Below are 18,985 nucleotides of genomic sequence, written 5' to 3' on the forward strand. Positions count from 1 at the left end.
TGTCAAGAACCCTCTGGATCTTAAAGGTTTCAATCAAGTCGCCTCTCCTGAACTCCAGCAGATACAAGCTTAGCCTGTCTAACTTTTCCTTGTAAGACAACCCGCCCATTCCATAGTCTAGTAAACCTCTGATCTGCTGCCAACAAAGATGCTGAAACCAGGGCAGGAGTGCTAGAGGTGAGCTTACTCAGCACTGGAGTTTTGTTTAATTTTTAACAGCAACATGCATTACAATTAGATATGTTTTGAACTAGGCTGTAAATAAAGATTTAACTGTCTACAGCACCTGGCATTTTCTCAGGATGCTTCAAGGTGGTTTACAACCAATTAAATAGATTGGGGGGGGGGGGGGGGGTGCGGTACGGTGGCGGAGTGGTTAGCGCAACTGCCTCACGGCGCTCAGGACTTGGGTCACTGTCCGTGTGGCATTTACACATTCTCCCCATGTCTGCATGGGTTTCACCCCCGCAATCCAAAGGTGTGCAGGGTGCGTGGATCGGCTCCCTCAGCGCTGACACTCACACAGTGCGGAGGTCCCTCAGCACTGACCCTCCCACAGTGCGGAGGTCCCTCAGCACTGACCCTCCCACAGTGCGGAGGTCCCTCAGCACTGACCCTCCCACAGTGCGGAGCTCCCTCAGCACTGACCCTCCCACAGTGCGGAGCTCCCTCAGCACTGACCCTCCCACAGTGCGGAGCTCCCTCAGCACCGACCCTCCCACAGTGCGGCACTCCCTCAGCACTGACCCTCCCACAGTGCGGCGCTCCCTCAGCACTGACCCTCCCACAGTGCGGAGCTCCCTCAGCACTGACCCTCCCACAGTGCGGCGATCCCTCAGCACTGACCCTCCCACAGTGCGGAGCTCCCTCAGCACTGACCCTCCCACAGTGCGGCGATCCCTCAGCACTGACCCTCCCACAGTGCGGAGCTCCCTCAGCACCGACCCTCCCACAGTGCGGCACTCCCTCAGCACTGACCCTCCCACAGTGCGGCGCTCCCTCAGCACTGACCCTCCCACAGTGTGGAGCTCCCTCAGCACCGACCCTCCCACAGTGCGGCGCTCCCTCAGCACTGACCCTCCCACAGTGCGGAGGTCCCTCAGCACTGACCCTCCCACAGTGCGGCGATCCCTCAGCACTGACCCTCCCACAGTGCGGAGCTCCCTCAGCACTGACCCTCCCACAGTGCGGAGCTCCCTCAGCACTGACCCTCCCACAGTGCGGAGCTCCCTCAGCACTGACCCTCCCACAGTGCGGAGCTCCCTCAGCACTGACCCTCCCACAGTGCGGAGCTCCCTCAGCACTGACCCTCCCACAGTGCGGAGCTCCCTCAGCACTGACCCTCCCACAGTGCGGCTCTCCCTCAGCACCGACCCTCCCACAGTGCGGAGATCCCTCAGCACTGACCCTCCCACAGTGCGGCGCTCCCTCAGCACTGACCCTCCCACAGTGCGGCGCTCCCTCAGCATTGACCCTCCCACAGTGCGGCACTCCCTCAGCACCGACCCTCCCAATGTGCGGCGCTCCCTCAGCACTGACCCTCCCACAGTGCGGAGCTCCCTCAGCACTGACCCTCCCACAGTGAGGCGCTCCCTCAGCACTGACCCTTTCACAGTGCGGCGCTCCCCCAGCACTGACCCTCCCACAGTGCGGCACTCCCTCAGCACAGACCCTCCCACAGTGCGGAGCTCCCTCAGCACTGACCCTCCCACAGTGCGGCGCTCCCTCAGCACTGACCCTCCCACAGTGCGGCACTCCCTCAGCACTGACCCTCCCACAGTGCGGAGCTCCCTCAGCACTGACCCTCCCACAGTGCGGTGCTCCCTCAGCACTGACCCTCCCTCCCTCAGCACTGACCCTCCCACAGTGCGGCGCTCCCCCAGTTCTGACCCTCCCACAGTACGGAGCTCCCTCAGCACTGACCCACATTGCAGAGCTCCCTCAGCACTGACCCTCCCACAGTGCGGCGCTCCCTCAGCACTGACCCTCCCACAGTGCGACATTCCCTCAGCACTGACCCACAGTACGGCGCTCCCTCAGCACTGACCCTCACACAATGCGACGCTACCTCAGCATCGAACATCCCACAGTGCGGTGCTCCCTCAGCACCGACCCTCCCACAGTGCGGCGCTTGCTCAGCACCGACCCTCCCACAGTGCGGCACTCCCTCAGCATTGACCCTCCCACAGTGCGGTGCTCCCTCAGCACTGACCCTCCGACAGCGCGGCACCCCCCTCCCACAGTGCGGCACTCCCCCAGCATTGACCCTCCCACAGTGCGGAGCTCCCTCAGTACTAACCCTCCCACAGTGCGACATTCCCTCAGCACTGACCCTCCCACAGTGCGGCGCTCCCTCAATACTGACCCTCCCACAGTGTGGCGCTCCCTCAGCACTGACCCTCCCACAGTGCGTTGTTCCCTCAGCACTGACCCTCCCACAGTGCGGCGCTCCCTCAGCACTGACCCACAGCATGGCGCTCCCTCAGCACTGATCCTCCCACAGTGCGGGGCTCCCTCAGCACTGACCCTCCCACAGTACGGCACTCCCTCAGCTCTGACCCTCCCACAGTGCGGCGCTCCCTCAGCACTAACCCTCCCACAGTGCGGCGCTCCCTCAGCACTGACCCTCCCACAGTGCGGCGCTCCCTCAGCACTGAACGTCCCACAGTGTGGCGCACCCTCAGCACTGACCCTCCCACAGTGCGGCGCTCCCTCGGCACTGACCCTCCCACAGTGCGGCTCTCCCTCAGCACTGACCCTCCCACAGTGCGGCACTCCCTCAGCACTGACTGTCCCACAGTACGGCACTCCCTCAGCTCTGACCCTCCCACAGTGCGGCGTTCCCTCAGCACTAACCCTCCCACAGTGCGGCGCTCCCTCAGCACTGACCCTCCCACAGTGCGGCGCACCCTCAGCACTCAACGTCCCACAGTGCGGCGCTCCCTCGGCACTGACCCTCCCACAGTGCGGTGCTCCCTCAGCACTGACCCACAGTGCGGCACGTCCCCAGCATTGACCCTCCCACAATGCGGCGCTCCCTCAGTACTGACCCTCCCACAGTACGGCACTCCCTCAGCACTGACCCTCCCACAGTGCGGCGCTCCCTCAGCACTGACCCTCCCACAGTACGGCGCTCCCTCAGCACTGACCCTCCCACAGTGCGGAGCTCCCTCAGCACTGACCCTCCCACAGTGCGGCGCTCCCTCAGCACTGACCCACAGTGCGGCGCTCCCTCAGCACTGACCCTCCCACAGTGCGGCGCTCCCTCAGCACTGACCCTCCCACAGTGCGGCGCTCCCTCAGCACTGAACGTCCCACAGTGCGGCGCTCCCTCAGCACTGACCCTCCCACAGGACGGCGCTCCCTTGGCACTGACCCTCCCACAGTGCAGCACTCCCTCGGGACTGACCCTCCCACAGTGCGGCGCTCCCTCAACACTGACCCTCCCACAGTGCGGAGCTCCCTCATCACTGACCCTCCCACAGTGCGGCACTCCCTCATCACTGACCCTCCCACAGTGCGGCGCTCCCTCGGCACTGACCCTCCCACAGTGCGGAGCTCCCTCATCACTGACCCTCCCACAGTGCGGCACTCCCTCAGCACTGACTGTCCCACAGTACGGCACTCCCTCAGCTCTGACCCTCCCACAGTGCGGCGTTCCCTCAGCACTAACCCTCCCACAGTGCGGCGCTCCCTCAGCACTGACCCTCCCACAGTGCGGCGCACCCTCAGCACTCAACGTCCCACAGTGCGGCGCTCCCTCGGCACTGACCCTCCCACAGTGCGGTGCTCCCTCAGCACTGACCCACAGTGCGGCACGTCCCCAGCATTGACCCTCCCACAATGCGGCGCTCCCTCAGTACTGACCCTCCCACAGTACGGCACTCCCTCAGCACTGACCCTCCCACAGTGCGGCGCTCCCTCAGCACTGACCCTCCCACAGTACGGCGCTCCCTCAGCACTGACCCTCCCACAGTGCGGAGCTCCCTCAGCACTGACCCTCCCACAGTGCGGCGCTCCCTCAGCACTGACCCACAGTGCGGCGCTCCCTCAGCACTGACCCTCCCACAGTGCGGCGCTCCCTCAGCACTGACCCTCCCACAGTGCGGCGCTCCCTCAGCACTGAACGTCCCACAGTGCGGCGCTCCCTCAGCACTGACCCTCCCACAGGACGGCGCTCCCTTGGCACTGACCCTCCCACAGTGCAGCACTCCCTCGGGACTGACCCTCCCACAGTGCGGCGCTCCCTCAACACTGACCCTCCCACAGTGCGGAGCTCCCTCATCACTGACCCTCCCACAGTGCGGCACTCCCTCATCACTGACCCTCCCACAGTGCGGTGCTCCCTCAACACTGACCCTCCCACAGTGCGGAGCTCCCTCATCACTGACCCTCCCACAGTGCGGCACTCCCTCAGCACTGACCCTCCCACAGTGTGGCACTCCCTGCACACCCTCAGCACTGACCCTCCCTCAGCACGGACCCTCTCACAGTGCGGAGCTCCCTCAGCACTGACCATCCCACAGTGCGGAGCTCCCTCAGCACTGACCCTCCCACAGTGCGGCGCTCCCTCAGCACTGACCCTGCCACAGTGTGGCAGTCCCTCAGCACTCCCCCTCCCACAGTGCGGCACTCCCTCAGCACTGACCCTCCCACAGTGCGGCGCTCCCTCAGCACTGACCCTCCCACAGTGCGGAGCTCCCTCATCACTGACCCTCCCACAGTGCGGCACTCCCTCAGCACTGACCCGCTCACAGTGCGGCGCTCCCTCAGCACAGTGCGGCGCTCCCTCAGCACTGACCCTCCCACAGTGCGGCGCTCCCTCAGCACTGACCCTCCCACAGTGCGGCACTCCCTCAGCACTGACCCTCCCACAGTGCGGCGCTCCCTCAGCACTGACCCTCCCACAGTGCAACATTCCCTCAGCACTGACCCTCCCACAGTGCGCTCCCTCAGCACTGACCCTCCCACAGTGCGGCACTCCCTCAGCACTGACCCTCCCACAGTGCGGCACTCCCTCAGCACTGACCCTCCCACAGTGCGACATTCCCTCAGCACTGACTCTCCCACAGTGCGCTCCCTCATCACTGACCCTCCCACAGTGCGGCACTCCCTCAGCACTGACCCTCCCACAATGCGACATTCCCTCAGCACTGACCCTCCCACAGTGCGGCACTCCTTCAGCACTGACCCACAGTGCGGTGCTCCCTCAACACTGATCCTCTCTGAGTGCGGAGCCTCCTTAGCACTGACCCTCCCACAGTGCGGCGCTCCCTCAGTACTGACCCTCCCACAGTACGACATTCCCTCAGCACTGACCCTCCGACAGTGCGGCGTTCCCTCAGCACTGATCCTCTCACAGTGCGGCACTCCCTCAGCACTGACCCTCCCACAGTGCAGCGCTCCCTCAGCACTGACCCTCCCACAGTGCGGCACTCCCTCAGCACTGACCCTCTCACAGTGCGGCGCTCCCACAGCACTGAGCATCTCACAGTACGGCGCTCCCTCAGCACTGACCCTCCCACATTGTGGCACTCCCTCAGCATTGACCCTCCCACAGTGCGGCGCTCCCTCAGCACTGACCCTCCGACAGTGCGGCACTCCCCCTCCCACTGTGCGGCACTCCCTCAGCACTGACCCTCCCACAGTGCAGCGCTCCCTCAGCACTGACCCTCCCACAGTGCGGCACTCCCTCAGCACTGACCCTCCCACAGTGCAGCGCTCCCTCAGCACTGACCCTCCCACAGTCCGGCGCTCCCTCAGCACTGACACTCCCACAATGCGGCGCTCCCTGAGCACTGACACTCCCACAGTGCAGCGCTCCCTCAGCACCGACCGTCCCACAGTGCGGCGCTCCCTCAGCACTGACCCTCGCACAGTGCGGAGCTCCCTCAGCACCGACCGTCCCACAGTGCGGAGCTCCCTCAGCACCGACCGTCCCACAGTGCGGCGCTCCCTCAGCACTGACCCTCCCACAGTGCGGCGCTCCCTCAGCACTGATCATCCCACAGTGCGGCGCTCCCTCAGCACTAACCCTCCCACAGTGCGGCGCTCCCTCAGCACTGACCCTCCCACAGTGCGGTGCTCCCTCAGCACTGACCCACAGTGCGGCACTCCCCCAGCATTGACCCTCCCACAATGCGGCGCTCCCTCAGTACTGACCCTCCCACAGTGCGACATTCCCTCAGTACTGACCCTCCCACAGTGCTGCGCTCCCTCAGCACTGACCCTCTCACAGTGCGGCGCTCCCTCAGCACTGACCCTCCCACAGTGCGGCGCTCCCTCAGCACTAACCCTCCCACAGTGCGGCGCTCCCTCAGCCCTGACCCTCCCACAGTGCGGCGCTCCCTCAGCACTGACCCTCCCACAGTACGGCGCTCCCTCAGTACTGACCCTCCCACAGTGCGGCGCTCCCTCAGCACTGACCCTCCCACAGTGCGGCGCTCCCTCAGCACTGACCCTCCCACAGTGCGGCGCTCCCTCAGCACTGACCCTCCCACAGTGCGGCGCTCCCTCAGCACTGAACGTCCCACAGTGCGGCGCTCCCTCAGCACTGACCATCCCACAGGACGGCGCTCCCTTGGCACTGACCCTCCCACAGTGCAGCACTCCCTCGGGACTGACCCTCCCACAGTGCGGCGCTCCCTCAACACTGACCCTCCCACAGTGCGGCACTCCCTCATCACTGACCCTCCCACAGTGCGGAGCTCCCTCAGCACTGACCCTCCCACAGTGCGGTGCTCCCTCAACACTGACCCTCCCACAGTGCGGAGCTCCCTCATCACTGACCCTCCCACAGTGCGGCACTCCCTCAGCACTGACCCTCCCACAGTGCGGCGCTCCCTCAGCACTGACCCTCCCACAGTTCAACAGTCCCTCAGCACTGACCCTCCCACAGTGCGCTCCCTCAGCACTGACCCTCCCACAGTGCGGCACTCCCTCAGCACTGACCCTCCCACAGTGCGGCACTCCCTCAGCACTGACCCTCCCAAAATGCGACATTCCCTCAGCACTGACCCTCCCACAGTGCGGCACTCCTTCAGCACTGACCCACAGTGCGGTGCTCCCTCAACACTGATCCTCTCTGAGTGCGGAGCCTCCTTAGCACTGACCCTCCCACAGTGCGGCGCTCCCTCAGTACTGACCCTCCCACAGTACGACATTCCCTCAGCACTGACCCTCCCACAGTGCGGCGCTCCCTCAGCACTAATCCTCTCACAGTGCGGAACTCCCTCAGCACTGACCCTCCCACAGTGCAGCGCTCCCTCAGCACTGACCCTCCCACAGTGCGGCACTCCCTCAGCACTGACCCTCTCACAGTGCGGCGCTCCCACAGCACTGAGCATCTCACAGTACGGCGCTCCCTCAGCACTGACCCTCCCACATTGTGGCACTCCCTCAGCATTGACCCTCCCACAGTGCGGCGCTCCCTCAGCACTGACCCTCCGACAGTGCGGGACTCCCCCTCCCACTGTGCGGCACTCCCTCAGCACTGACCCTCCCACAGTGCAGCGCTCCCTCAGCACTGACCCTCCCACAGTGCGGCACTCCCTCAGCACTGACCCTCCCACAGTGCAGCGCTCCCTCAGCACTGACCCTCCCACAGTCCGGCGCTCCCTCAGCACTGACACTCCCACAATGCGGCGCTCCCTGAGCACTGACACTCCCACAGTGCAGCGCTCCCTCAGCACCGACCGTCCCACAGTGCGGCGCTCCCTCAGCACTGACCCTCCCACAGTGCGGCACTCCCCCAGCACTGACACTCCCACAGTGCGGCGCTCCCTCAGCACTGACCCTCCCACAGTGCGACATTCCCTCAGCACTGACCCTCCCACAGTGCGGCGCTCCCTCAGTACTGACCCTCCCACAGTGCAGCGCTCCCTCAGCACTGACCCTCCCACAGTGCGGCGCTCCCTCAGCACTGATCATCCCACAGTGCGGGGCTCCCTCAGCACTGACCCTCCCACAGTACGGCACTCCCTCAGCTCTGACCCTCCCACATGCGGCGCTCCCTCAGCACTGACCCTCCCACAGTGCGGTGCTCCCTCAGCACTGACCCACAGTGCGGCACTCCCCCAGCATTGACCCTCCCACAATGCGGCGCTCCCTCAGTACTGACCCTCCCACAGTGCGACATTTCCTCAGTACTGACCCTCCCACAGTGCTGCGCTCCCTCAGCACTGACCCTCCCACAGTCCGGCGCTCCCTCAGCACTGACACTCCCACAATGCGGCGCTCCCTGAGCACTGACACTCCCACAGTGCAGCGCTCCCTCAGCACCGACCGTCCCACAGTGCGGCGCTCCCTCAGCACTGACCCTCCCACAGTGCGGCACTCCCCCAGCACTGACACTCCCACAGTGCGGCCCTCCCACAGTGCGACATTCCCTCAGCACTGACCCTCCCACAGTGCGGCGCTCCCTCAGTACTGACCCTCCCACAGTGCGGCGCTCCCTCAGCACTGACCCTCCCACAGTGCGGCGCTCCCTCAGCACTGATCATCCCACAGTGCGGGGCTCCCTCAGCACTGACCCTCCCACAGTACGGCACTCCCTCAGCTCTGACCCTCCCACAGTGCGGCGCTCCCTCAGCACTAACCCTCCCACAGTGCGGCGCTCCCTCAGCACTGACCCTCCCACAGTGCGGTGCTCCCTCAGCACTGACCCACAGTGCGGCACTCCCCCAGCATTGACCCTCCCACAATGCGGCGCTCCCTCAGAACTGACCCTCCCACAGTGCGACATTCCCTCAGTACTGACCCTCCCACAGTGCTGCGCTCCCTCAGCACTGACCCTCTCACAGTGCGGCGCTCCCTCAGCACTGACCCTCCCACAGTGCGGCGCTCCCTCAGCACTAACCCTCCCACAGTGCGGCGCTCCCTCAGCCCTGACGCTCCCACAGTGCGGCGCTCCCTCAGCACTGACCCTCCCACAGTGCGGCACTCCCCCAGCACTGACACTCCCACAGTGCGGCGCTCCCTCAGCACTGACCCTCCCACAGTGCGGCGCTCCCTCAGCACTCACCCTCCCACAGTGCGGCGCTCCCTCAGCACTGACCCTCCCACAGTGCGGCGCTCCCTCAGCACTGAACGTCCCACAGTGCGGCGCTCCCTCAGCACTGACCCTCCCACAGTGCGGCGCTCCCTCAGCACTGACCATCCGACAGGACGGCGCTCCCTCAGCACCGACCCTCCCGCAGTGCGGCGCTCCCTCAGCACTGACCCTCCCACAGTGCGGCGCTCCCGCGGGACTGAACGTCCCACAGTGCGGCGCTCCCTCAGCACTGACCCTCCCACAGTGCGGAGCTCCCTCAGCACTGACCATCCCACAGGACGGCGCTCCCTCAGCACCGACCCTCCCACAGTGCAGCACTCCCTCGGGACTGACCCTCCCACAGTGCGGCGCTCCCTCAACACTGACCCTCCCACAGTGCGGAGCTCCCTCATCACTGACCCTCCCACAGTGCGGCACTCCCTCAGCACTGACCCTCCCACAGTGTGGCACTCCCTGCACACCCTCAGCACTGACACTCCCTCAGCACGGACCCTCTCACAGTGCGGAGCTCCCTCAGCACTGACCCTCCCACAGTGCGGCGCTCCCTCAGCACTGACCCTCCCACAGTGCGGAGCTCCCTCAGCACTGACCCTCCCACAGTGTGGCGCTCCCACAGCACTGACCCTCCCACAGTGCGGCGCTCCCTCAGCACTGACCCTCCCACAGTGCGACATTCCCTCAGCACTGACCCTCCCACAGTGCGGCGCTCCCTCAGTACTGACCCTCCCACAGTGCGGCGCTCCCTCAGCACTGACCCCCCCCACAGTGCGGCGCTCCCTCAGCACTGATCATCCCACAGTGCGGGGCTCCCTCAGCACTGACCCTCCCACAGTACGGCACTCCCTCAGCTCTGACCCTCCCACAGTGCGGCGCTCCCTCAGCACTAACCCTCCCACAGTGCGGCGCTCCCTCAGCACTGACCCTCCCACAGTGCGGTGCTCCCTCAGCACTGACCCACAGTGCGGCACTCCCCCAGCATTGACCCTCCCACAATGCGGCGCTCCCTCAGTACTGACCCTCCCACAGTGCGACATTCCCTCAGTACTGACCCTCCCACAGTGCTGCGCTCCCTCAGCACTGACCCTCTCACAGTGCGGCGCTCCCTCAGCACTGACCCTCCCACAGTGCGGCGCTCCCTCAGCACTAACCCTCCCACAGTGCGGCGCTCCTCAGCACTGACCCTCCCACAGTGTGGCGCTCCCTCAGCACTGACCCTCCCACAGTACGGCGCTCCCTCAGTACTGACCCTCCCACAGTGCGGCGCTCCCTCAGCACTGACCCTCCCACAGTGCGGCGCTCCCTCAACACTGACCCTCCCACAGTGCGGCGCTCCCTCAGCACTGACCCTCCCACAGTGCGGCGCTCCCTCAGCACTGAACGTCCCACAGTGCGGCGCTCCCTCAGCACTGACCCTCCCACAGTGCGGCGCTCCCTCAGCACTGACCATCCCACAGGACGGCGCTCCCTCAGCACCGACCCTCCCGCAGTGCGGCGCTCCCTCAGCACTGACCCTCCCACAGTGCGGCGCTCCCTCGGGACTGAACGTCCCACAGTGCGGCGCTCCCTCAGCACCGACCCTCCCACAGTGCGGAGCTCCCTCAGCACTGACCATCCCACAGGACGGCGCTCCCTCAGCACCGACCCTCCCACAGTGCAGCACTCCCTCGGGACTGACCCTCCCACAGTGCGGAGCTCCCTCATCACTGACCCTCCCACAGTGCGGCACTCCCTCAGCACTGACCCTCCCACAGTGTGGCACTCCCTGCACACCCTCAGCACTGACCCTCCCTCAGCACGGACCCTCTCACAGTGCAGAGCTCCCTCAGCACTGACCCTCTCACAGTGCGGAGCTCCCTCAGCACTGACCCTCCCACAGTGCGGCGCTCCCTCAGCACTGACCCTCTCACAGTGCGGCGCTCCCACAGCACTGAGCATCTCACAGTACGGCGCTCCCTCAGCACTGACCCTCCCACATTGTGGCAATCCCTCAGCACTGACCCTCCCACAGTACGGCACTCCCTCAGCTCTGACCCTCCCACAGTGCGGCGCTCCCTCAGCACTGACCCTCCCACAGTGCGGCGCTCCCTCAGCACTGACCCTCCCACAGTGCGGCACTCCCTCAGCACTGACCCGCTCACAGTGCGGCGCTCCCTCAGCACAGTGCGGCGCTCCCTCAGCACTGACCCTCCCACAGTGCGGCGCTCCCTCAGCACTGACCCTCCCACAGTGCGGCACTCCCTCAGCACTGACCCTCCCACAGTGCGGCACTCCCTCAGCACTGACCCTCCCACAGTGCGGCACTCCCTCAGCACTGACCCTCCCACAGTGCGACATTCCCTCAGCACTGACCCTCCCACAGTGCGGCGCTCCCTCAGCACTAACCCTCCCACAGTGCGGCGCTCCCTCAGCCCTGACCCTCCCACAGTACGGCACTCCCTCAGCACTGACCCTCCCACAGTGCGGCGCTCCCTCAGCACTGACCCTCCCACAGTGCGGCGCTCCCTCAGCACTGACCCTCCCACAGTGCGACATTCCCTCAGCACTGACCCTCCCACAGTACGGCGCTCCCTCAGCACTGACCCTCCCACAGTGCGGCGCTCCCTCAGCACTGACCCTCCCACAGTGCGGCGCTCCCTCAGCACTGACCCTCCCACAGTGCGGCGCTCCCTCAGCACTGAACGTCCCACAGTGCGGCGCTCCCTCAGCACTGAACGTCCCACAGTGCGCGCTCCCTCAGCACTGACCCTCCCACAGTGCGGCGCTCCCTCAGCACTGACCATCCCACAGGACGGCGCTCCCTCAGCACCGACCCTCCCGCAGTGCGGCGCTCCCTCAGCACTGACCCTCCCACAGTGCGGCGCTCCCTCGGGACTGAACGTCCCACAGTGCGGCGCTCCCTCAGCACTGACCCTCCCACAGTGCGGAGCTCCCTCAGCACTGACCATCCCACAGGACGGCGCTCCCTCAGCACAGACCCTCCCACAGTGCAGCACTCCCTCGGGACTGACCCTCCCACAGTGCGGCGCTCCCTCAACACTGACCCTCCCACAGTGCGGAGCTCCCTCATCACTGACCCTCCCACAGTGCGGCACTCCCTCAGCACTGACCCTCCCACAGTGTGGCACTCCCTGCACACCCTCAGCACTGACCCTCCCTCAGCACGGACCCTCTCACAGTGCGGAGCTCCCTCAGCACTGACCCTCTCACAGTGCGGAGCTCCCTCAGCACTGACCCTCCCACAGTGCGGCGCTCCCTCAGCACTGACCCTCCCACAGTGCGGAGCTCCCTCAGCACCGACCCTCCCACAGCGAGGAGCTCCCTCAGCACTGACCATCCCACAGTGCGGAGCTCCCTCAGCACTGACACTCCCACAGTGCGGCGCACCCTCAGCACTGACCCTGCCACAGTGTGGCAGTCCCTCAGCACTCCCCCTCCCACAGTGCGGCACTCCCTCAGCACTGACCCTCCCACAGTGCGGCACTCCCTCAGCACTGACCCTCCCACAGTGCGACATTCCCTCAGCACTGACTCTCCCACAGTGCGCTCCCTCATCACTGACCCTCCCACAGTGCGGCACTCCCTCAGCACTGACCCTCCCACAGTGCGGCGCTCCCTCAGCACTGACCCTCCCACAGTGCGGCACTCCCTCAGCACTGACCCTCCCACAGTGCGGCGCTCCCTCAGCACTGACCCTCCCACAATGCGGCACTCCCTCAGCACTGACCCTCCCACAGTGCGGCACTCCCTCAGCACTGACCCTCCCACAGTGCGGCACTCCCTCAGCACTGACCCTCCCACAGTGCCACATTCCCTCAGCACTGACTCTCCCACAGTGCGGCGCTCCCTCAGCACTGACCCTCCCACAGCGAGGAGCTCCCTCAGCACTGACCCTCCCACAGTGCGGCGCTCCCTCATCACTGACCCTCCCACAGTGCGGCACTCCCTCAGCACTGACCCTCCCACAATGCGACATTCCCTCAGCACTGACCCTCCCACAGTGCGGCCCTCCCTCAGCACTGACCCACAGTGCGGTGCTCCCTCAACACTGATCCTCTCTGAGTGCGGAGCCTCCTTAGCACTGACCCTCCCACAGTGCGGCGCTCCCTCAGTACTGGCCCTCCCACAGTACGACATTCCCTCAGCACTGACCCTCCGACAGTGCGGCGCTCCCTCAGCACTGATCCTCTCACAGTGCGGAACTCGCTCAGCACTGATCCTCCCACAGTGCAGCGCTCCCTCAGCACTGACCCTCCCACAGTGAGGCACTCCCTCAGCACTGACCCTCACACAGTGCGGCGCTCCCACAGCACTGAGCATCTCACAGTACGGCGCTCCCTCAGCATTGACCCTCCCACATTGTGGCACTCCCTCAGCATTGACCCTCCCACAGTGCGGCGCTCCCTCAGCACTGACCCTCCGACAGTGCGGCACTCCCCCTCCCACTGTGCGGCACTCCCTCAGCACTGACCCTCCCACAGTGCAGCGCTCCCTCAGCACTGACCCTCCCACAGTGCGGCACTCCCTCAGCACTGACCCTCCCACAGTGCGGAGCTCCCTCAGCACCGACCCTCCCACAGCGAGGAGCTCCCTCAGCACTGACCATCCCACAATGCGGCGCTCCCTGAGCACTGACACTCCCACAGTGCAGCGCTCCCTCAGCACTGACCCTCCCACAGTGCGGAGCTCCCTCAGCACTGACCCTCCCACAGTGCGGAGCTCCCTCAGCACTGACCCTCCCACAGTGCGGAGCTCCCTCAGCACCGACCCTCCCACAGTGCGGAGCTCCCTCAGCACCGACCGTCCCACAGTGCGGCGCTCCCTCAGCACTGACCCTCCCACAGTGCGGCACTCCCCCAGCACTAACCCTCCCACAGTGCGGCGCTCCCTCAGCCCTGACCCTCCCACAGTACGGCACTCCCTCAGCACTGACCCTCCCACAGTGCGGCGCTCCCTCAGCACTGACCCTCCCACAGTGCGGCGCTCCCTCAGCACTGACCCTCCCACAGTGCGGCGCTCCCTCAGCACTGACCCTCCCACAGTGCGGCGCTCCCTCAGCACTGACCCTCCCACAGTGCGGCGCTCCCTCAGCATTGAACGTCCCACTGTGCGGCGCTCCCTCAGCACTGACCCTCCCACAGTGCGGAGCTCCCTCAGCACTGACCCTCCCACAGTGCGGCACTCCCTCAGCACTGACCCTCCCACAGTGTGGCACTCCCTGCACACCCTCAGCACTGACCCTCCCTCAGCACGGACCCTCTCACAGTGCGGAGCTCCCTCAGCACTGACCATCCCACAGTGCGGCACACCCTCAGCACTGACCCTCCCACAGTGCGGCGCTCCCTCAGCACTGACCCTCCCACAGTGCGGAGCTCCCTCATCACTGACCCTCCCACAGTGCGGCACTCCCTCAGCACTGACCCGCTCACAGTGCGGCGCTCCCTCAGCACAGTGCGGCGCTCCCTCAGCACTGACCCTCCCACAGTGCGGCGCTCCCTCAGCACTGACCCTCCCACAGTGCGGCACTCCCTCAGCACTGACCCTCCCACAGTGCGGCGCTCCCTCAGCACTGACCCTCCCACAGTGCGGCGCTCCCTCAGCACTGACCCTCCCACAGTGCAACATTCCCTCAGCACTGACCCTCCCACAGTGCGCTCCCTCAGCACTGACCCTCCCACAGTGCGGCACTCCCTCAGCACTGACCCTCCCACAGTGCGGCACTCCCTCAGCACCGACCCTCCCACAGTGCGACATTCCCTCAGCACTGACTCTCCCACAGTGCGCTCCCTCATCACTGACCCTCCCACAGTGCGGCACTCCCTCAGCACTGACCCTCCCACAATGCGACATTCCCTCAGCACTGACCCTCCCACAGTGCGGCACTCCTTCAGCACTGACCCACAGTGCGGTGCTCCCTCAACACTGATCCTCTCTGAGTGCGGAGCCTCCTTAGCACTGACCCTCCCACAGTGCGGCGCTCCCTCAGTACTGACCCTCCCACAGTACGACATTCCCTCAGCACTGACCCTCCGACAGTGCGGCGCTCCCTCAGCACTGATCCTCTCACAGTGCGGAACTCCCTCAGCACTGACCCTCCCACAGTGCAGCGCTCCCTCAGCACTGACCCTCCCACAGTGCGGCGCTCCCTCAGCACTGACCCTCTCACAGTGCGGCGCTCCCACAGCACTGAGCATCTCACAGTACGGCGCTCCCTCAGCACTGACCCTCCCACATTGTGGCACTCCCTCAGCACTGACCCTCCCACAGTGCGGCGCTCCCTCAGCACTGACCCTCCCACAGTGCGGCACTCCCTCAGCACTGACCCTCCCACAGTGCAGCGCTCCCTCAGCACTGACCCTCCCACAGTCCGGCGCTCCCTCAGCACTGACACTCCCACAATGCGGCGCTCCCTGAGCACTGACACTCCCACAGTGCAGCGCTCCCTCAGCACCGACCGTCCCACAGTGCGGCGCTCCCTCAGCACTGACCCTCCCACAGTGCGGCACTCCCCCAGCACTGACACTCCCACAGTGCGGCGCTCCCTCAGCACTGACCCTCCCACAGTGCGACATTCCCTCAGCACTGACCCTCCCACAGTGCGGCGCTCCCTCAGTACTGACCCTCCCACAGTGCGGCGCTCCCTCAGCACTGACCCTCCCACAGTGCGGCGCTCCCTCAGCACTGATCATCCCACAGTGCGGGGCTCCCTCAGCACTGACCCTCCCACAGTACGGCACTCCCTCAGCTCTGACCCTCCCACAGTGCGGCGCTCCCTCAGCACTAACCCTCCCACAGTGCGGCGCTCCCTCAGCACTGACCCTCCCACAGTGCGGTGCTCCCTCAGCACTGACCCACAGTGCGGCACTCCCCCAGCATTGACCCTCCCACAATGCGGCGCTCCCTCAGTACTGACCCTCCCACAGTGCGACATTCCCTCAGTACTGACCCTCCCACAGTGCTGCGCTCCCTCAGCACTGACCCTCTCACAGTGCGGCGCTCCCTCAGCACTGACCCTGCCACAGTGCGGCGCTCCCTCAGCACTAACCCACAGTGCGGCGCTCCCTCAGCCCTCACCCTCCCACAGTGCAGCGCTCCCTCAGCACTGACCCTCCCACAGTACGGCGCTCCCTCAGCACTGACCCTCCCACAGTGCGGCGCTCCCTCAGCACTGACCCTCCCACAGTGCGGCGCTCCCTCAGCACTGACCCTCCCACAGTGCGGCGCTCCCTCAGCCCTGACCCTCCCACAGTGCGGCGCTCCCTCAGCACTGACCCTCCCACAGTGCGGCGCTCCCTCAGCACTGAACGTCCCACAGTGCGGCGCTCGCTCAGCACTGACCATCCCACAGGACGGCGCTCCCTTGGCACTGACCCTCCCACAGTGCAGCACTCCCTCGGGACTGACCCTCCCACAGTGCGGCGCTCCCTCAACACTGACGCTCCCACAGTGCGGCACTCCCTCATCACTGACCCTCCCACAGTGCGGAGCTCCCTCAGCACTGACCCTCCCACAGTGCGGTGCTCCCTCAACACTGACCCTCCCACAGTGCGGAGCTCCCTCATCACTGACCCTCCCACAGTGCGGCACTCCCTCAGCACTGACCCTCCCACAGTGCGGCGCTCCCTCAGCACTGACCCTCCCACAGTTCAACATTCCCTCAGCACTGACCCTCCCACAGTGCGCTCCCTCAGCACTGACCCTCCCACAGTGCGGCACTCCCTCAGCACTGACCCTCCCACAGTGCGGCACTCCCTCAGCACTGACCCTCCCACAGTGCGACATTCCCTCAGCACTGACCCTCCCACAGTGCGGCACTCCCTCAGCACTGACCCTCCCACAATGCGACATTCCCTCAGCACTGACCCTCCCACAGTGCGGCACTCCTTCAGCACTGACCCACAGTGCGGTGCTCCCTCAACACTGATCCTGTCTGAGTGCGGAGCCTCCTTAGCACTGACCCTCCCACAGTGCGGCGCTCCCTCAGTACTGACCCTCCCACAGTACGACATTCCCTCAGCACTGACCCTCCCACAGTGCGGCGCTCCCTCAGCACTGATCCTCTCACAGTGCAGAACGCCCTCAGCACTGACCCTCCCACAGTGCAGCGCTCCCTCAGCACTGACCCTCCCACAGTGCGGCACTCCCTCAGCACTGACCCTCTCACAGTGCGGCGCTTCCACAGCACTGAGCATCTCACAGTACGGCGCTCCCTCAGCACTGACCCTCCCACATTGTGGCACTCCCTCAGCATTGACCCTCCCACAGTGCGGCGCTCCCTCAGCACTGACCCTCCGACAGTGCGGCACTCCCCCTCCCACTGTGCGGCACTCCCTCAGCACTGACCCTCCCACAGTGCAGCGCTCCCTCAGCACTGACCCTCCCACAGTGCGGCACTCCCTCAGCACTGACCCTCCCACAGTGCAGCGCACCCTCAGCACTGACCCTCCCACAGTCCGGCGCTCCCTCAGCACTGACACTCCCACAATGCGGCGCTCCCTGAGCACTGACACTCCCACAGTGCAGCGCTCCCTCAGCACCGACCGTCCCACAGTGCGGCGCTCCCTCAGCACTGACCCTCCCACAGTGCGGCACTCCCCCAGCACTGACACTCCCACAGTGCGGCGCTCCCTCAGCACTGACCCTCCCACAGTGCGACATTCCCTCAGCACTGACCCTCCCACAGTGCGGCGCTCCCTCAGTACTGACCCTCCCACAGTGCGGCGCTCCCTCAGCACTGACCCTCCCACAGTGCGGCGCTCCCTCAGCACTGATCATCCCACAGTGCGGGGCTCCCTCAGCACTGACCCTCCCACAGTACGGCACTCCCTCAGCTCTGACCCTCCCACAGTGCGGCGCTCCCTCAGCACTAACCCTCCCACAGTGCGGCGCTCCCTCAGCACTGACCCTCCCACAGTGCGGTGCTCCCTCAGCACTGACCCACAGTGCGGCACTCCCCCAGCATTGACCCTCCCACAATGCGGCGCTCCCTCAGTACTGACCCTCCCACAGTGCGACATTCCCTCAGTACTGACCCTCCCACAGTGCGGCGCTCCCTCAGCCCTGACCCTCCCACAGTGCGGCGCTCCCTCAGCACTGACCCTCCCACAGTACGGCGCTCCCTCAGTACTGACCCTCCCACAGTGCGGCGCTCCCTCAGCACTGAACGTCCCACAGTGCGGCGCTCCCTCAGCACTGACCCTCCCACAGTGCGGCGCTCCCTCAGCACTAACCATCCCACAGGACGGCGCTCCCTCAGCACCGACCCTCCCGCAGTGCGGCGCTCCCTCAGCACTGACCCTCCCACAGTGCGGCGCTCCCTCGGGACTGAACGTCCCACAGTGCGGCGCTCCCTCAGCACTGACCCTCCCACAGTGCGGAGCTCCCTCAGCACTGACCATCCCACAGGACGGCGCTCCCTCAGCACCGACCCTCCCACAGTGCAGCACTCCCTCGGGACTGACCCTCCCACAGTGCGGTGCTCCCTCAACACTGACCCTCCCACAGTGCGGAGCTCCCTCATCACTGACCCTCTCACAGTGCGGCACTCCCTCAGCACTGACCCTCCCACAGTGTGGCACTCCCTGCACACCCTCAGCACTGACCCTCCCTCAGCACGGACCCTCTCACAGTGCGGAGCTCCCTCAGCACTGACCCTCTCACAGTGCGGAGCTCCCTCAGCACTGACCCTCCCACAGTGCGGCGCTCCCTCAGCACTGACCCTCCCACAGTGCGGAGCTCCCTCAGCACTGACCCTCCCACAGTGTGGCGCTCCCTCAGCACTGACCCTCCCACAGTGCAGCTCCCTCAGCACTGACCCTCCCACAGTGCGACATTCCCTCAGCACTGACCCTCCCACAGTGCGGCGCTCCCTCAGTACTGACCCTCCCACAGTACGGCGCTCCCTCAGCACTGACCCTCCCACAGTGCGGCGCTCCC

This window comes from Scyliorhinus torazame, unplaced genomic scaffold, assembly GCF_047496885.1.
Source record: "Scyliorhinus torazame isolate Kashiwa2021f unplaced genomic scaffold, sScyTor2.1 scaffold_744, whole genome shotgun sequence".
Taxonomy (NCBI): Eukaryota; Metazoa; Chordata; class Chondrichthyes; order Carcharhiniformes; family Scyliorhinidae; genus Scyliorhinus; species Scyliorhinus torazame.